This window comes from Pezoporus occidentalis, unplaced genomic scaffold (genome assembly GCF_034315485.1).
Source record: "Pezoporus occidentalis ecotype Australia unplaced genomic scaffold, CSIRO_AGI_Poc_V1 ctg194, whole genome shotgun sequence".
Classification (NCBI taxonomy): domain Eukaryota; kingdom Metazoa; phylum Chordata; class Aves; order Psittaciformes; family Psittacidae; genus Pezoporus; species Pezoporus occidentalis.
The window spans coordinates 1,333,662-1,347,247 of record NW_026913791.1 but is presented as its reverse complement, the minus strand read 5'-3'; the positions used below and the strand labels follow the sequence as shown (position 1 = coordinate 1,347,247).

At 52.9% G+C, this 13,586-nt stretch overlaps 1 long non-coding RNA gene across 1 annotated transcript; it reads right to left on the bottom strand.

The window, feature by feature from the left end:
* Positions 1 to 270: 270 nt before the first annotated feature.
* Positions 271 to 7,969, bottom strand: LOC134162940 (uncharacterized). The gene is made up of 3 exons (XR_009964495.1): positions 7,511 to 7,969; positions 5,983 to 6,083; positions 271 to 1,159 (listed from the first exon to the last, which is right to left on the bottom strand). It is a non-coding gene; the product is annotated as an uncharacterized LOC134162940 (long non-coding RNA).
* Positions 7,970 to 13,586: the final 5,617 nt, after the last annotated feature.

The window sequence follows — 13,586 nt, the reverse complement described above, 5'->3', positions numbered from 1 at the left end:
GCAGGCAGATGTCAAGCTGGATGTTGCTAGGAGATCGACAGCAGGGGAATAATTAAGTCTGATTAAATCCTATCATATTGCTGTACCGCTTTCCAGAATGCTCTGGAGCTTTTCAAAGCCAAGCTGACCGAATGAAAGGGCAAGACCTGCATTCCATCCTGGTTCATAAAACCCACTTGTGGCCAACCCACTGAGTCTGTGGGTCCTCACTTGTCTGCAGAGCTTTTCCACAGCAATGATGGTCACGAGCTGGGGAAAATAAAGGCTTGGGCAGAGGGCATGGCTGGTGGCTATATTAGCAGGTAACACAGGACAGTGAGGACCGGTTGCTATCTGGAGCAGACAGTGAGGGGTCCTACACCACATGTCACTGCATCAAACCCATGTGCTGCTTGGGGCACTCACGTTGGACTAGACATAACCTGGTGCCCTCTGCATGGAGAGCACGCCTGGGTCAAGGCTGTGCCAGGGACCAGGCACTGGTTCTGCTCCTCGTGTCCTCAGTGGGGCTTGGGCACATCAGGGAGACAAACTTCCTCCTTCCATTCCTATAGAAGGATCCCACCTGTGGCATGCTGAAATCCCTCTGCACACGTACGTCACATGTGGTGCTGAGCACCACAGGGCGTTTCTGCTGAAATGGTGCCTGTTTGCTTTTCTCTTTCATGGTGACTGAGGCGCACATTATACAGGGTGACACATAAAGGTAAATAACAGCTACACGTTCTTTTCCCACCACTAAATAAAGTTGTGCTCTATCTGCATCAGTTGCTAAACACACACACGTCAGCCCCTGGGCTCCCTGCGTAGTGACACTGCTAATCTCATTTTGACTCTGTCCTATAAAAATTCTCATTCAAATACTTACTCTGTAATCCTTCCCCCCAAATTACACGTCACCAAATCAGACCTAATACTAATTAATGCAATGTCTTATTATTCATTAAATACCACTGAATACCACAGCAAAGACCTCTTTCCAGTAATGGCTAGATAGAGGTTACCTCTGCTGATGCACAGGCTCAGGGAATGCAGTCTGGGAACACAACTCTGGACAAACTTGTTCCATTGCACACTCATTACATATTATTCCTAAACACAGGCTCTGAGTGTGACCAGTCTGTGGAGAGACCTTTACATTTCTGGTGCTCTGGCTACTCTAAGAACAGAAACATTAAACAGCATCATCGACAAGCTCACACAAACCAAGCTAAACCAAGCTGAACTTGGCTGAAGAATTCTGCCACCCTCCAGATGTTTTCAGCAGCAAAGAGCCACACTTACCGCTGCGGGTGCAGGCAAACCCAGAGCCTGCCTGAACAGCTCCCTGAGCCCTCTGCCCACCTGGACCAGGCTTCCCAAGGTCCTCCTTAGATGAAAGGATCCAGCAGCCCTGTCTGACACGCGGCTGTGCGAGCAGCTGGCCAGCACATCACTCGGCAGTTCACCTCCCTGCATTAATTCCAATACGCTATGCTTGGTTCACGTGTGTTTTCCAAGAAAGGAGGTAGGCTTGATTTGAAGACAAACGGAGACTCCCACCTCCCTGGGTCTGTTTCCAGAGTCCCTCACCCTCACGTTCAGAAGAGCAGCCCACATCCCTGCGTCTGGCTTCAGCTTGCAGACATACCATTTTGTTCTGCCTTCTGCTTGATTAAAGAGCCTTTCAGAGCCTGGCATTTTCTCTTTGTGACACTACACATATGCTGCAAGCAAACCCCCTCTCATCCATCTTTCCGATAAGCTAAATATACTGAGTTGCTTAATTCTCTTACTGCCAGGCTTTTCCTCCCACCCTCAAGCCATTTTTTGCATTTCTTCTCTACACAGCCTCTCTGATTATCCTGAATCCTTTTCAAGACATAGAACCCCACAACAAGCCTCCCTAATGCTTTGGCACAGGGATTAAATCTCTTTTTACCCCATTCACTGTCTCAAAAGGCTGTGTTGGTCCTCTCTGCCATAGCATCAGATTAAGCATTCAGGCAAGATTGTCCCAGATCTTTTCCAGACCTGCCACTGGCAGGTTAGAGGCACCTGGGCTCTGTGTGTGCCTCAGCTGCACATCCAGAACACTAATGCATGGAGCTGGGTGGTGGGGGACACTTTACCAAGGGAGGAGTGATCACAGACACCTCCCTTGCCTGCTCCCTGTCCTGGGATTGTGGATGTCGTGGCTGCCTCTCCAGCAGCATCCCTGAACAGTCTGCAGGCAGAGTCCTGTGGGATTTCCCTCTGGCCAGTGGCTGTTTTACCCAGAGTCAGCACCTCCGCTTCCCAGGTGCTGCAGGCTCAGGTCACCCATCCATAGCTGGACACAGACCCCATCACAGGGGACATGGGTGCCACATTGAGGGGCTTAGAGAGCTGAGCCTCACAGGCAGAAGCAAGGTTTGCTGAGCCTCATCTGCTCCCCAGGAACAGACATCCCAGCTCTCAGTAGGTTGCTGTGCAATAGGGGAGAGCACAGGACCAAGCAGTGCCTGCTGGCAGCCAGGCTACTTTCAGTGTGATGCCAGGGAAGTATTTTGCAGTGCCTCTTAGCATTTCACCCAAGCTGCTCTCAGTGACAGCAATCACTGAGGGATCGGGTGCACTGCTTGGTGTCTGGGCTGCACACCATGAAAACAGCCTCTCAGAAATAATGACCTGGGTGGAGTTTCCACCTTTAGTTTTGCCCCTTTAAGAACCCAGCTCAAACAGTCCTTGTATATTTGTCATTCAAAGAGTTTTCTTCCTCCCCAGCAGTCCTGTCAGCAAAGCCTACCTGAGACCCGGGAGTGAAACAGGGAATCTTTCCCAGCCACCGGATATCACAGTGCTCTTCCTCATGCTGGTGCTCAGGGATCCTGGAAGGAGCCCAGCTCCAGCTGTGCCCACACTGCCTTTCCAGAGCCAAGAGCACACAACTGGATCACTGCCACTGGGTTTCTCAGGCAATCACTGAATAAACCTGAATTTCAGCGATGGTGAGGGCTGTGATGGCCATGAACCCTGACAGGCTCACCCCAAGCCCTCCAGCCAGGCATTGCCCTGTCTCTTCTTGTGCTGTAAAACAGCTGAAAGAGGCAGGCAGGTACCAGCCGCTGCCTCTTCTCGAATGGAATGGCAGGAGTGACACCATCTCACTGTCACAAAGGGGAGCGAATTTGGCACAGCAGCAGCAACACAAGGAGAGGCTGCGGCTCCACAGACCAGCCAGGTTCATGCCACAGGCCCAAGTAACTCACAAACAACATTTTGATGACATAACCATGGGCTCTCCTAAACATATTAATGTTTAACAGACTCTTAGCTGGCGGGAGGCAGCATAACTCAGCCAAATAAATGAGCAGAGGAACAGCAAAGGGACCCAGACTGGGGTGGTAAAAGCACAGCTAATGGCATCCTGAGTGCTGTGTTACATAGCACAGACCTTGCAGAGAAACTCCTCCATGGGCAAAAGGAAAGGTGTAGGCGATGGGAGAGCAGGAGCATCCATAGAGCACGCTTTGCCTGCTCCACCGTCATCAACAATGACACAGGAGTTTATTATAAAGAATTAATGAGACTCATGATAGCTTAACAACTGTGTATTAACAGCTATGTTTTGAGATCTGTCAGGGAGCCAAGTCTTAATGGAGAGACACCAACAACAGGAAGCGTACCCAGACCCCCAGTGACCATTTCCTGGTCCAGTTAAAAACCAACTGTCTAGATGGCAAGATGAAGGCTTACATTTGTGGCTGACAAAATACCGAACAGGCTGCTTGCTGCTACAGCACACGCTGAACAGCCTGATAAAACAATCATAACCCACAGCACAGTCACGGGCTGCAGAGGAAGGTTGTTGGGAACACAAGAGGACAGGCTGTACCGCAGGGTGGAGGGCATCCCGGAAAGCAGGGAATAAGTGTTAATAGGAAAAAGCCAAAGAGAGCTGGCCCCACACACATCTGCTGCTATGAGCCTGCACTGCAGCACCTCGGCACGGGGAGCTGCGAGCCAGCAGCACGTGGATGTGACTTCCGAGCAGACACACAGCAGTGCTTGTACCTCTACAGCTCTGGCAAAGTCAGCTTGGTGCCTGGTCCAGCCCTCCAGACTGCAGAAAGGATGCAGAAATCCCGAGGAGCAGCCACACCATCATGAAAAGGGAGCTAAGGCTGGGAAATGCAGCAAATAAAGCTGTGCAAGGTGTGAGGAGTGCCGCAGGGGAAGGTCTCCTTGCGGATGGGGGAATAGAGCACTGCTATGGGCAGTGTGTCGGCCCAGCAGAGAAAAGTGAGGGGTGCAAAGGTGAGGAATTGGAGATGAAGAAACTCAAGCTCGGAATTAAGCACATTCCTTTGCAGCACAGTGGCTGAAGGCTGTAGGGGTGGCCGTCCCCACTGCAGAGCAGCTCACAGATAGGATTAGATGGTCTCAACTTCTAATTTACTTTGTTATATCTGTGGCTCAGGCATGAAGAAGAGCTGCTGCGTGGTCAAACTTCTTGTTTCCCTCTGAGCAATGATTCCATCCCTCAGAATCATAGAATCATAGAATAGTTAGGGTTGGAAAGGACCTTAAGATCATCTAATTCCAACCCCCCTGCCATGGGCAGGGACAGCTCACACTAAACCAGATCAGTCCCCTGATCATCCTCGCCCTCCTCTGGACTTGTTCCAACAGTTCCATGTCCTTTTTATGTTGAGGACACCAGACCTGCACACAATACTCCAGGTGAGGTCTCACGAGAGCAGAGCAGAGGGGCAGGATCACCTCCTTCAACCTGCTGGTCACGCTCCTTTTGATGCAGCCCAGGATACAGTTGGCTTTCTGGGCTTTGAGCACACGCTGCTCATGTTCATCTTCTCATCAACCAGCACCCCCAAGTCCTCTGCAGGGCTGCTCTGAATCTCTTCTCTGCCCAACCTGTAGCTGTGCCTGGGATTGCTCCGACCCAGGTGTAGGACCTTGCACTTGTCGTGGTTAAACTGCATAAGGTTGGCATCAGCCCACCTCACAAGCGTGTCGAGGTCCCTCTGGATGGCATTCCAGACCAGGACTGATTCCTACATGCTGGAGAAGGCAGTGGAGAGGTGTGGAAGGACTCAGCCTCAGGACAGTCTCTTCACCTGCTCTTCTGGCTCATGCATGTGGAGAATTAAAGTCACTCCAGAGTGAGAGCTTTCTTCTGTAGCCTGATCAACCAAGTTTCATAACAAATGAGCGCAGGAGATTGTAATCTGTTGCTGCCATGCTCTCAGCTTGCTGTCCAAGGACAAATGAAGTTTGCCCAGGGAGGCTGTGAATGCTCCATCCCTGGCAGCCTTCAAGACCAGGCTGGACGAAGCCTTGGGTGATATGGTTTAGTGTGAGGTGTCCCTGCCCATGGCAGGGGGGTTGGAACTTGATGATCTTAAGGTCCTTTCCAACCCTAACTATTCTATGATTCTATGATTCTGAGGGATGGAATCATTGCTCAGAGGGAAACAAGAAGTTTGACCACGCAGCAGCTCTTCTTCATGCCTGAGCCACAGATATAACAAAGTAAATTAGAAGTTGAGACCGTCTAATCCTATTTGTGAGCTGCTCTGCAGTGGGGACGGCCACCCCTACAGGTACAATAGCCTGACCTGGCTCCCTGGCATTACATTACTCTTGGCACAGGCATGCTGTCTGCCTGTAGCAGTGCACGTTGCCAGCCTTTTGCCCAGGGAATGCCACACTCCAGCCTGCAGCAGGCAAGCCCTTGTACACCTTTATCTGTGCCATTGTAGTGATTTAGCCACATGGCCACAGGTTCCTCTTTTCAGCCTTTTCAACCTGATCTCCACCTCTCCCTGGTGAACTGAAGCCTCTGAACGCGAGTAACACATCAGCAATCTTCATGCAATGCAGCAGCCAGCTCTGTTGCTTGAACTGGTCTCTCCCAGATGTGCCAAGCAAACTGGTGCCAAAACCCACACTGCAAGCACAGTAACCCACAGCTCTGCTGGTTCAGTCCCATTTACAAACCTCCTCCATTTGCATCACTCTGATCTCTTGTCCCCAGGAAATGGCTGTGCGCCAGTGCCTGTCCCTGGTGAGCTGCACTCCTGTGCCAGCCAACCTGTGCCCTGTTTGAGGTTTCATGATGTCCCTTGTCATGATTTCAGACACAAAGAGTGGCCGTGTGCTATTTTCTTTGCCAGCCTGGGGCAGAACTGACAGCATGGGTATGAGCACATTTGTTTGGAGTAAGTCATTTCACGTCACCTTTGCTAGCCCCATTTCTGTTTTATAACAACATTAGTTGTTATAAAAAGCATCGGTTTTGCAATGTGACCTGTGCTGGTTGTACTGCAGATGGTCGTTTTGTCTGCAGAGCCACAGGCTGCATCCCCTCCGTTGTGAGTTCTTCTTCTTGAAACTCTCCGTGATGCACCGGGGACATCAAAACCTCCTAGGGTGCAGGGCCATGTGCCCGAGGGGAAGATGCTCATTGCAGCATCCTACTGCCTGCTCAACCAAGATCAGGTCAAGCATGATGCTCAGGAAAGGGACCAAGGAGAGGGGAGGTAGTGAGGCGCTGGGGTGAGGAGAGTCAGTGGGAGGAAACAGAAAGCACCAGACAACTCCATGACTTTGCACAAGTCCTGCCAGTCCCCAGGAAGGCGGTGGGATAAAGGTGCTGGAACTGCCAGTGCAGGTGCTTCACCCATAGAAGAGAGAAGAGCTGCCTGGCATGGGGTGCTGGCCTGTGAGGGGCCCAGCTGAAGCAGCCCCACCATGTCCTGGTGCCTGTCCCACATCTGGGTGCTGAGGTTTATCTGCTCCCAAGGAAAGGAAAAGAAGGAAAAGGAAGAGAAGGAAGAGAAAGAAAAGGAAGAGAAGGAAAAGGAAGGAGAGGAGCCACACAGCATGGGGCAGAGCAGGGCTGGTGGAGCTGGTTATGGGTTTGCACCACACTGACCCCTGTGCTGCAGGATGTAGCCAAGGTTTCAGGCTTTGCTGCAGGGCATGAACACCCCGTGTTATGAAGATTCAGCACTTGTGGCAACCTGTGTGCTCTTGCAGCCGCTTTGTGTAACAAGGAGTTAGTGCAACCAGGAGGAAGTGCCTCTGGGTGCTGCGTTTGCTGGCAGGACATGGGCTAACAGCAGCCATGAGGAGGCAGCTGCCAGCCACACGCAGGGGACACAGGCAGAGGGGGAGCTGCTGCAGCACAGCAAACCTCACCGGGTACATCACCAGCATCCACACAATCCCACCGTGACCGGTACAACAGAACAGGACGAGGGGGACGTCTTGTAGCAAGAGGGGTCCCAAAAAGCTTGTGTACAGAGGTGCCAGGCATGGAGGACTCTGCCTCTGTCCCAGCAGCCACAGGAGACCATCCAGGCCAGCAGGTCCCTCATTCCCCACACACTGTAGCCCACACAGTCAGGCAGCAAGAAGGCAAGGACAGAGCTCAGCCTCCCCAGCAAAGCTTCCCACCCTGCTCCCCCAGGAACTAGCCCCCTGTGCCATGGCAGAGGGAGTATGAACATCCTGTAGCCATTACCTGAGGCACTGGTACACTGGGGAAGCCAGCAGGTCCACAGGGACGGGCAGATGCAGCTGCTCAGGGCTGGAGCTCTCAGGGCTCAGCACCCAGTTGAGGGAGGTTCGTACCTGCAGCAGGACTGGTGGTTCCAATGCAGGGCTGGGGGAAGCTAACCACAGAGAGAGGTTGGTGCCAATGACATTCTGCCTGACAGACCGGTTCCTGGTGAATGGGAGAAATCAGCACCGTTGATTCACGAAGACACACAGGCAGATCCTTGTGTTCAGAGTCCAGCACCTACAGCCCATCTGGATTGACGTGTGAGCCCTGGCACAAAGCTGGGCAGAGCAGCCTGCCCCAGCTCCCCATATGACCCAGCCATAAACCCTGGCACTGCTGGGAGCATTGGGCTATTCCACCCTCCACCAGCACCCAGGACACAACCATGGCTTGGCACTCCCAGCAGTGATGCATCGCTCTGTGTGCCCAGAGCATCAGACATCTGCTTCAGTCAGACCCCCACCTCATCAGCATCCTCAGCAGTACTGGGGGACCAGCTACAGTCAAGCCTGGCCAAGGGGGACAGCTTCAGTATCACACCCCAGAGTCACTGCCAGCTGCATCCCCACCCTGGGCCCTGACTCAAAGTGGGATTTTTGATCTTTTCCTCCATAATGCTTTCCTGAGCCTCAGGCCTCACAGAAAAGCTCTTCAGCTGAAGGGCTTCCCCATTTCTTTGACAGTAGGTGACCATGTGCAAGCCTGTTGCTGTGCACACTTGAGTCCTACAGCATTGTCTGCTGAGATACTTCCCTCCTTTTCCTTCACAAGCCAGGAAACACCCTCGAGCTCAAGAACCAGTGAAATCGGTGCTTTCATTGACCTGCTCTCTCAAGAACACTGGAGCTGTGCGAGTCCAGAGGGAGAAGGATGGAGCACCAGGAGCTTGCTCGCAGCAAGCCCACAGCCACAGCGCATGAGCAGAGCTGCCTTTCCTGGGGGATGGTTGTCTCCAGCCCCCAGCACACTGCAGCCTTGAGCAGCCTTGCCAGAGGCCTGCGCTCCTCCCGTTGCACCAGGCAGCTGGGAGAGGCACCTCGTGGTCTGGATGCGGAGTGAGCTGTCAGCTCTCCCTCATCTGCACAGCCAGGCCTAAAAATACCCCGTGAGTGGGCTGATGGTGGTGGTGGTGGTGTTACAGCCTCCATGGTGAGCATGGGAATGTCTGGTCCCTGCCAGAGCACCCGAGGAACTGCCAGCTCCTCTGCCCTGTGCTGGCACAGGGTTTTGGGATCCCGTGCTGTGCCTTGGCAATTCCCATAGTGGAGGTGTGCCAGGGAGAGAGCATGGCACAGAGCATCCCAGCGAGGCACAGTATCACTGCTGGGGCTGTTCCAGCCAGGGGAGACAGGCAGCTCCAGTGGCACCATGCCTGCTGGGTGTACGGGACTGAGCAGCATGGGAACAGGGGGTTTCGTAGCCCAGTGCCATGAGCCCCTAACAATGATAGGATGGGTGCTGCCCAGACACCCTGTTGTTCAACACTAGTTGAAAGCGCTTCCAGCCAGCCAAGCTGACAGCAGTGTGGGTGCAAGCACAGCAAGACAGGGAGCTGGAGGGCACATCAGTGGAGCAACCACAGCAGGAGAGTGGGCTCAGCCCTCAGCACATGGGAAAAGCCAGAGAAGCAGAAGAGCACAGCTGAGTTTGCAGCCTGTTCGGGAAGAGGGCTGGTCTTGTGCCCTAAAACACACTGGCAAAGGGAAAAGCTGTCAGCTTCTTCCTTCCCATCCCTGCACCATCCAAATCCACAAGGCCTGACAGTGAGCACGGCTGCTGACGCTGATCCTCGGGCAATCATCCACCCACTAACCCGACTGAGTGGGAAAAGATGTTGCTGGAGGAGGCCAGAGGCATAAGCCAGGTCTTGTAGGAATGGCTTACAGCATGAGAGCATGAATACGGCCCAAAGAAGGGACTGGCTCCTACACATGGCCAGCAGGCAGAGCCCATGCCCTGTGGATGCTAGAGGGTCAGGGCAGGAGGGAGGGCTGCTTGGGGAAGGCAGGCACAGCCTTGTCAGAGCTGTCTGACAGATGGGGGCAGGTTCACCAGGCTGGGCCCCCACCATCCTGGTATTCCCAGGAGAGCTGCTACCCAGGAGGAGCCCATGTTTGGGGCAGGGCACACCGTGGCAGGGTAAATGCAGGCAGTGCAGCACTGCCTTGGCAAGAGGCTTCTGCAGGATCTATCCCACCAGCAGCTGCACCACCCCTCTGCAGCCATCTCTACTTGCTTCAGAGCTGGTCGGTAAAATACCTGTCCATCTTCCTCCCAAAGCAACAGCACACAGGGCACAAGATCTTAACTGCCCTGCTGAGCATCCCACAGCCCTCTTGAGTGCATGAGCCTCTACTTATTTGCCTTCACGATGTATTTCACATGCTTTCATCCACTAGACCTGAAGCACCCTGTGCATTTGCTGATGCTGTGCATGACTGTGGTGGGTGCATGGAGCACATTAGCATCCACATGGGCTCTTGGTTTGTGAGTGGCTGCAGGGACTGTAAAAGAGGGCTCACCTTGTGCTCCAGCCCTCAGCCAACCCACAGGAATTCCATCCCAGCCCTGCTGGTGTCCCCAGGATGTCACAAGCATCCTTGACCCAAAACCTGAAGTGCCACCTACTCACCCCTACCCAGTGCTGCACTTTTGTCAGAGCCTAGGCCAGCAGGGCAACACCTCCAGCACTGCCAAACCTCTCCTGGGCTGGCAACCAAGGGCCAAGACCACAATGACTCAGTGTCACCTCTCAGAGGGACAGGCTCCAGACACAGACCTGGATTCTATGACCCCTGGCAGCTCCTAGAGCCTGCACAAAGCTCTTCCCAGGGAGCAGAGCCCCGAGCAATCTCACCTGCTTTAGGGCTGCAGACAGGTCATGCTGGCAGAGGGGCGAGGCCAAAATACCTTCAAGGCACCTGGCAGGGCCCAGCTGCAGCCAGGCATCCATCCATTTGATGGGAAGGGGAAAGCCTCCCCCAGCAGGTACCAGGCACCTCCCCAGTAAGGCTGCATCAGCTCTTGGAAGGAGTGAGGTTCTCCAGCCTGCCTGGAGAAGGGGTGAGGATGTGCTGTGAGAGATAAGGCCACTCCAGCCCCTACAGATTGCCCCCATGGCTCCAGCCCTGCACTTCTTGCTGGGAACCATCCATGCAGCTTCAGCACAGCCAGTGCACAACTGGGCAAGGGACTAACTCAGGTCCCCCCAGGGCTGCTCATACAAACTGACTGAGGCTGGGGGACACAGGCAGGCAGGTAGGAGGGACCCCAGGCAGCTCCCTCAGGGTCCAGGGCAGCAGTGCAGGCACCAGGCTCCTGGGGAAAGAGCAATGCCCCACACAGGTGAGTGCCCAGCATAGAGAAGGCAGGGCAGTGGGGCAGGAGAGACCTCACTACACCGGGACCCCTTAGTAGGGCTCATGTGGAGAAGCCCTGGGCTCAGCTGGAGAAGGCAAGGAGTGAGAAGCACTTTGAGCTGGTCCATCAGATGCTGATGTGCCTGGCTCCCAGCCCAGGCGCTCAGAGCCACGCAGCTCCCATGAATGCTGCCTTTCTTCTCGCTGCCGCACAGCCCTTGGCAGCCCCTCAGCTGCTCCGCCTGCGGAGGGAGAAGAGCCAAGGCCTGTTTTGATGTCCCTTTCCCCTTGCCAGGCTCTGCACAGTGCTCAGGGCTCAAGTTGGGGCCTCCCCGCTGGGGACAGCACTGCAGATCCCTGCTCCTACAGGGATCCAAGAGAAGCCTTCACCTCCAGCTAGCAAGAAAAAGCAGGGCTGGCCCCAGCCCCACTGCAAGGACAGCAGAAGGTCCAAGCAGGACCTCCCCACATGCAGGAGAGAAAGGCAGAATAAGAGCATTAACTCTATTGCCGGTCCCTATAGACACTAGCTGTTAAATGGTGTTTGGAAACATCTATCCAGCTGGACCTGGGAAAGACAGAGGGGACTCTGGATAAATCCATCTCTGGCTGACAACACAACTACTCCCTTCATTCTGTTCTGCCTCTGCTGGGCCTGGACAAGCGAATGCTGTGCCCCTGCTGCAGAGCCAAGCAGCCTGGCCAGCCACCCACTGCAGGCAAGCGCAGATCCAGACAGGCTGCTAAGCCCTTTGGTGTAGGTGCTCCCCATTGCTGCCAGTTTCCTTGCTCTTGGTGTATCTCCAGCAGCAGCAGCACACAACCACCACTCCTACGTCCCATAGAACTGTCTGCCGGTTAATAGCTCCTCTGCACATCAACCTGTAGCTGTCAGCAACCAGCACCCACACTAAAGGCACTCATGTCCTGCACCCAAGACAGCGAGTCACTTTTTTAATCCCTTGTGGCTATCAGTAATGAAGTTTGAGACAACCCTTGTTGTGAGGATAGGCACGAAAATTAACCCAAAAGGTGCAGATACTTTCAAGAGAAAGAGCAGCACTTGAGGAAATGGGAGTCCAAGCATATTAGCTATCATCTACTCACATTCACAACCATCTGATCCCATGGCTGAAGCGTGTCTGGAGGTCCATGAGTACAACACCCCCCCTACCTCCCATAGCATACCTCTATGTGCTGTATCACAGTGCAGTCACAGGTATAGTTTGGACATGAGACTGAGTTGCAAAACCAAGTTTCTCCTTAACCCTAGATGGAAGACTTCAGGCTGGGGATGAGAACATCCCAGCACATCAGCCAACCACCTCACCTACAGCTTTGTGAGGAGGCAGCAATTCCTTCAGCCAGCAGTGGTGTTAAAGACGAGAGCATCCCAGTTCTTGGGAGTGCTGGCTGTGCCCTCTCGCAGCGTAAGTGGCTCACACTGGGTACACCAGGCAGTGACTTCCATGAGACTAAGTCCCCACTAGAACTGTTCATAGAAGTGAGAACTTCCCTTATACACAGAATTACAGGCCAAGGACATCTCTGTTCATGCTCTCCTACCTTCACTCAGTTTTGGCTAGAAATTAACACACATACTACTCCATTATAATCTTTTTCCAGTACCTTCCCACACATTTCCCTTGCTCCCTAGGTGCTGTCAGAACAGTTTTCACTTCAGCACCCTCACATTACTCACGCTGCAGCAAGGCTGTGGCAATGCCTCCGTGTGGATCTGCCATGGGTTTCTCCAAAGACAGCAATCAGGTGAGTGTTTCCCATTCCTCTGTAGACCATTCTGGTGAGGTGCAAGGAAACCTCTGATACACACCCTCAGCTCTGCTCACTACTGGAACCAAGCAACAACACACTCACCCCCCCGATGTGCTGCACTCTTCATTCATCTGAAGCTGCTGAACAGCTCTAACAGCAATGCAAAGAAGAATGATTATGGGAAAAGAAGAAAAAGGCTTCTTTTGACTTTTAGCAATACCCCAAATTGTTCATGTTGAAACTAAAATACCATATGCTTTAACCTAAATACACACATTTAAAGGTTATGTGCAATGTCTACAGATTTGTTAGGGAAAAGGAGACTTTAACATTGTCCCAAACTACAAAAGATACTCCAGGAATACCGGGCCCTGTAGGTTCCAAAGATAGGGGCTGGAATAATACTACAGTGAATAAGCAATTTAGTGAAGGTCATTTGGTGGATCAGTAACAAAAATCCCTGAGCTAAAGTAGAAAACTCTCCTTTCCCTGACTGCCAGTTCAGCAAGTCTTAACCAGCACTGTGAAATCCAAGAGTCAACACCAAAGTAAAGAAGAGAACTGTTTGACTCTGCAGCCAGGTAAGATTTTTCTGATGACTCCTCTTCTGGCACTGCCACTCTCAGCTACAAAGGGAACCTAAGGCAACTCAGCTCTTACTGCAGATGTCTCAGGTCTGTACTTCAATGAGAAGGGATGACTTTGTGGCTCTGTCCCTGCTCTAGTTGAACAGCCACGCTGGACGAAGTCCTTAGATAACAGAACTCCACTTAGAATCGCTGAAAGACACCCGAGAACTCACTGGATAAATGTTAAGAAGATGAGTATTAGAAAGGAACAGTGCTGATAGAAAAATTAGAAGCATGATGAGAATTTCCAAGTTACATTGCTGTAGTTCT